This window comes from Molossus molossus, unplaced genomic scaffold (genome assembly GCF_014108415.1).
Source record: "Molossus molossus isolate mMolMol1 unplaced genomic scaffold, mMolMol1.p scaffold_m16_p_12, whole genome shotgun sequence".
Lineage (NCBI taxonomy): Eukaryota > Metazoa > Chordata > Mammalia > Chiroptera > Molossidae > Molossus > Molossus molossus.
Window position 1 is genome coordinate 2,502,434 of NW_023425347.1, and position 5,736 is coordinate 2,508,169.

The 5,736-nt window shown below is 42.3% G+C and overlaps 1 pseudogene; it reads left to right on the forward strand.

The window, feature by feature from the left end:
* Nucleotides 1-639: 639 nt before the first annotated feature.
* On the forward strand, nucleotides 640-5,095 carry LOC118626160 (annotated as a pseudogene).
* Nucleotides 5,096-5,736: the final 641 nt, after the last annotated feature.

The window sequence follows — 5,736 nt, forward strand, 5'->3', positions numbered from 1 at the left end:
CGGCGCGTCTGTCCCCACTGCTGAGCCCGCCGTCTGGAGTGCTGGGCGCCGGTGGCCACTGAGGCCATGCTCCGGGCCTCCCTCCGGGCCCTCCCTCCGGGCCCTCCCTCCGGGCCCTCCCTCCGGGCCCTCCCTCCGGGCCCTCCCTCCGGGCCCTCCCTCCGGGCCTCCCTCCGGGCCTCCCTCCGGGCCCTCCCTCCGGGCCCTCCCTCCGGGCCTCCCTCCGGGCCTCCCTCCGGGGCCTCCCCAGCCCTCCCCGCCCCCCTCCTGGCGCAGAGCTGGATTCTGCTTCTCTCCCAGGCCTAAGTGAGTTTCGCAGGGTAATTCCAGGCGGTGCCACGAGTGAAGTTTTTTTTCTCGGCGGAGATCCTAGTGGGTTTGGGCAACTCCTGCAAAACTGGAGACCAGAAAACCAGCCGCTTCCCAGCCCCCACCCGAACAGCCTGCTCCTCCTGCTGCCAGGCCGCTCCGGTCCGCTGCCCGCTCTCCCCACTGGGCTGCGGCCCAAGTGGCTCACGGAGGGAAGGGAATCATGTCCCGCGGAGCCTTGGAAAAGTCGCCCTGGGACACTGTCTGACGGAGAATGTTGGCTCGATTAAGAAACAACCGGGAGATAAGTTGCGCCAAGTGTGTCTAAAAATGACTACAAAACGAAGTAAGTGTGTGCGGTTGGTACCCTGTCAGTGCCTAACAGGGGAAGAGGAGACTGTCGCTACTCCTGATTATTCTCACTGCAGTTTGGAACAGGTTCCCAAAGAGATTTTCACTTTTGAAAAAAAATTTGAGGAGCTCTATTTACATGCTAATCAGATTGACGAGCTTCCAAAGCAACTTTTTAACTGCCAATCTCGCCACAAGTGGAGTTTGCCAAATGATGATTTAACAACATTACCAGCATCTATTGCAAATCTCATTAATCTCAGAGAACTAGATGTCAGCAAGAATGGAATACAGGAGTTTCCAGAGAATATAAAAAATTGTAAAGTTTTAACAGTTGTGGAGGCCAGTGTAAATCCTATTTCCAAGCTTCCAGATGGATTTTCTCAGCTTTAAACCTAACCCAGTTATATCTGAATGATGCTTTTCTTGAGTTCTTGCCAGCTAATTTTGGCAGATTAACTAAACTCCAGATACTAGAATTTAGAGAAAACCATTTGAAAATGTTGCTAAAAACCATGAATAGACTGACACAGTTGGAAAGATTGTACTTGGGAAGTAATGAATTTGCAGAAGTGCCTGAAGTACTTGAGCAACTAAGTGGACTGAAAGAATTTTGGATGGAAGGTAATACACTGACTTTTATTCCAGGGTTTATGGGTAATTTGAAACACCTCACATATTTGGATGTTTCTAAAAATAATATTGAAATGGTTGAAGAAGGAATTTCAGCATGTGAAAACCTTCAAGACTTCCTATTATCAAGCAATTCGCTTCAATAACTGCCTGAGACTATTGGTTCATGGAAGAATGTAACAACTTTTAAAATAGATGAAAATCAATTAATGTGTCTACCAGACTCTGTTGGAGGGTTAGTATCAGTAGAACTGGATTGTAGCTTCAATGAAATCAAAGCTTTGCCTTCATCTCCTGGGCAGCTTACTAATATATAAGAACCTTTGCTGCAGATCATAATTACTTAGAACAGTTACCCCCAGAGATTGGCAGCTGGAAAAATATACCTGTGCTGTTTCTCCATTGCAGTAAACTTGAGACACTTCCAGAGGAAATGGGTGATACGCAAAAATTAAAAGTCATTACTTTAAGTGACAATAGGTTAAAAAATTTGCCCTATAGCTTTATGAAGCTATAGCAATTGACTGCAATGTGGCTCTCAGATAATCAGTCCAAACCCCTGATACCTCTTCAAAAAGAGACTGATTCAGAGACCCAGAAAATGGTGCTTACTAACTACATGTTCCCTCAGCAGCCAAGGACTGAGGATGTTATGTTCATATCAGATAACAAAAGTTTTAATCCTTCACTGTGGGAGGAACAGAGGAAACAGTGAGCTCAAGTGGCATTTGAATGTGATGAGGACAAAAATGAAAGGGAGGCCCCTCCCAGGGAGGGAAATTTAAAGAGGTATCCAACACCATACCTAGATGAGCTTATGAATATGGTCAAACTGTTCAAACCATTGTACATAGATTAAAGGATGAAGAGACTAATGAAGACTCTGGAAAAGATTTGAAACCACATGAAGATCAGCAAGTTGTAAATAATGATGTGGGTGTGAAGACTTCAGAAATCACTACTCCAGTAAGAAGCAAAGCTGGCCTTGGCTGCTTTGGCTCAGCAGTTAGAGTGTTGGCCTGCCGTTCAGAGAGATCCTGGTTCGGTTCCTGCTAAGGGCACCCACCTTGGTTGCAGTTTGTCCCCGGCCCTGGTTGGTCATGCGGGTGGCAGCCATTCAATGTGTCCCTTTCACGTCGATGTTTCTCTCTCTCTCTCTCTCTCCCTCCCATTCTATCTAAACAAAAAATGGAAAAATGTCCTCGGGTGAGGATTAAAAAAAAAGAAGCAAAGCTGATGAAAGAGAAAAGTATATGATAGGAAACTCTGTACAGAAAACCAATAACCTGAAGATGAGACCAGCCCTGGGAATCTACCAGTGACAGCAAATATGAAAGCTTCTGAGAACCTGAAGCATGTTAATCGTGATGATGTTTTTGAGGAATCTGAAGAACTTTCTTCTGATGAAGAGGTGAAAATGGCAGAGATGTGACCACCATTAATTGAAGCCTCTATTAACCAATCCAAAGTGGTAGAACTTAATAATAACAAAAAAGATGATACAAAGGATATAGATTCTTTATCAGATGAAGTTACACACAATAGCAATCATAATAACAGCAACTGTTCTCCATCTTGGATGTCTGGTTCATTTTCTCTTAATACTGATAGTAGTCAAGATACCTCACTCTGCTCTCCAGTGAAACAAACTCATATTGGTATTAATTCTAAAAGAAGGCAAAAAGATGAAAATTTTAACATCCTTTTACAAAATGGAGATTTTTTTGAACCATTCAACAGAGGAGAAATTCAAGGTTCAAGATAAAAAAGATTTCAACTTACCAGAATATGACTTGAATATTGAAGAACAATTAGTTCTTATTGAGAAAGATGTTGACTCAACAGTCACATCTGATGCATCTCACAAGTTAGACCATATGAATATGTATTTTAATAAACTTGTAACTGATGATACATTTCAACCAGAGAGAGTGGAAAGATCAAAGACACAGGATATAGTGCTTGGAATGGGCTTTTTAAGCATTAATGCTAAAGGAGAAGCTGAGCACTTGGAAAATGGAAAGAAGTGTACTAGTCTGGAATGCATAAATAAGGTAAATGGGCATTTTGAGGAAACTCCACAGTCTCCTAGGAGGACTGAACTGCATGACACTGATTCTTCTGTTGATATGGGTATTTCCCATATCACTGAAAATCTCTCCCCTCAAAGAAGTGGGCCAATTGGATCTGTTGTGAAATCTCATAGCATAACTAACACAGAGACTGAAGAGCTGAAAATCTATGACACTCTTAGTGATAATGGACTTCAGCAGCCAAATGCAACAGTTAAAGTCGCATCTACTATCGATGGGAAAAATATAGTCAGGAGCAAGTCTGCTATACTTTTGCATGATTAACCATTGCAAGTATTTACTGGTTCTTCTTCATCTGATTTAATATCAGGTACAAAGGCAATTTTTAAGTTTGATTCAAATCATAATCCTGAAGAGCCAAATATAAGAGGCTCCACAACAAATAGCCCACAGTCCTTCTCCACAATATAATATCCAGTACAGTAGCAGTGCTACAGTCAAGGATACTTTGTGGCACTCCAAACAAAGTCCCCAAATAGATCATGTCAGTTTTCCTTCTCAGCACCTTCCTTGATCAGAGAGCACATAAAATCACAGTTACGCTAAACATTCTGCCAATGTGAATTTCTCTAACCATAACATTGTTCAAGCTAGTACTGAATACCATTTACATCCAAGACTTGGCCCAGGAAGACATGGGGAAATGTGGGCTGTCTCACCAAATGACCGGCTTATTCCTAGAGCAATTCAAAATATAATTCAATGACAAAGTAGCGTGTCCTCTACAACCTCTGTAAATCTTGGTGAGCCAGGTCCCATAAGGCGAGCCCAAATCCATGAAGGAGATTACTCATCATACAGAGAGTTACATTCAGTGGTAAGAACTGCTCCAGTGATGTCAGATCACAGAGACCTCTTTCTGCACAAACATATAGTGTTGGTGGTCTAAATACATCTAGGCCTCAAAGTGCTCGACCCTCTGTTAGTGAAATACCAGAGAGAACTATGTCAGTTAGTGATTTCAATTATTTACGGACTAGTCCTTCAAAAAGACCAAATGCAAGGGTTGGTTCTGAGAATTCTTTGTTAGATCCTCCAGGGAAAAATAAAGTCCCCGTGATTGGAGAGAACAAGTACTACAACACATTGAGGCCAAAAAGTTAGAAAAGCATGCTCAAACATCCTGTTCAGGAAATCCTTGTCAAGATGATATATTCATTTCAGGACAGCTAAGTGTACTCGTCAGCTACACTTAGTCACAAAGATGTTCCTCCAGACAGCTTGAAAATGCCTTTGAGTAATGGACAGATGGGCCAGCCTCTCAGGCCTCAGGCAAATTATAGTCAAATACATCACCCCCTTCCTCAGGCATCTGTAGCAAGGCATCCCGCTGGAGAACAACTAATGATTACTTGATGCTGAAAGTGGCTCACCAGCCTCAATATACACAGCCCTATTGTTCTCCTAGACAAGGCCATGGACTGGCAAGGCAAGAGATTGGAGTGAGAGTTGAAAAGGATCCAGAACTTGGATTTAGCATATCAGGAGGTGTTGGTGGAAGAGGAATCCCACTCAGAGCTGCATATGATGGTATATGTGTAACAAGGGTACAGCCTAAAGGACCAGCATCAAAGTTATTGCAACCAGGTAATAAAATTATTCAGGCCAATGGCTACAGTTTTATCAATATTGAACATGCACAAGCAGTGTCCTTGCTAAAAACTTTCCAGAACACAGAACTCATCATTGTATGAGAGATTTTCTTATAAGAACTGTGGGGGAAAAAACGGAGGAAAGGCAGCAAGATTTATTGAAAGATACTTGCAGAACTTTCCAGAACACAGTAGAACTCATCATTGTATGAGAGGTTTCCTCATAAGAACTGTGGGGAAAAAAGGAGGAAAGACAGCAAGATTTATTGAAAGACACTTGCAGGGGAAATGAATATTTTGACTATTTTTATATATAAAGAGGAATTCAGAAATAATGTTCAGATTTGTACATTAATGAAAAATGTAACTCATTGCTAGAGGGAAAGACCACTGTACAGTATATAGGGAAGACTGTTGGATTCAAACCATATAAAACTTCTTGTTAGGATTATTTTTAATTAATTAATTTATTTCTGTTACAGATGTTTCTCCTTTTCCCCCCACTAGTTCCCCCTCCTCCATCCTCCCCACCCTGTCCCCACCTTTGTTGTCCACGTCCATTGTTTATACATACATGCATACAAGTTCTGAGGTTTATCTCCCCCACACCCGCTCTTCAGGGGATTGTCAGTCTGTACACTACTTTCACATCTCTGGAACTACCCGGTTCCTCAGACTGTTATGTTCATTATATTCCACAAATAAGTGAGATCATGTGATATTTGTCTTTCTCTGCTTGGCTTGTTTCTCTTAGGATA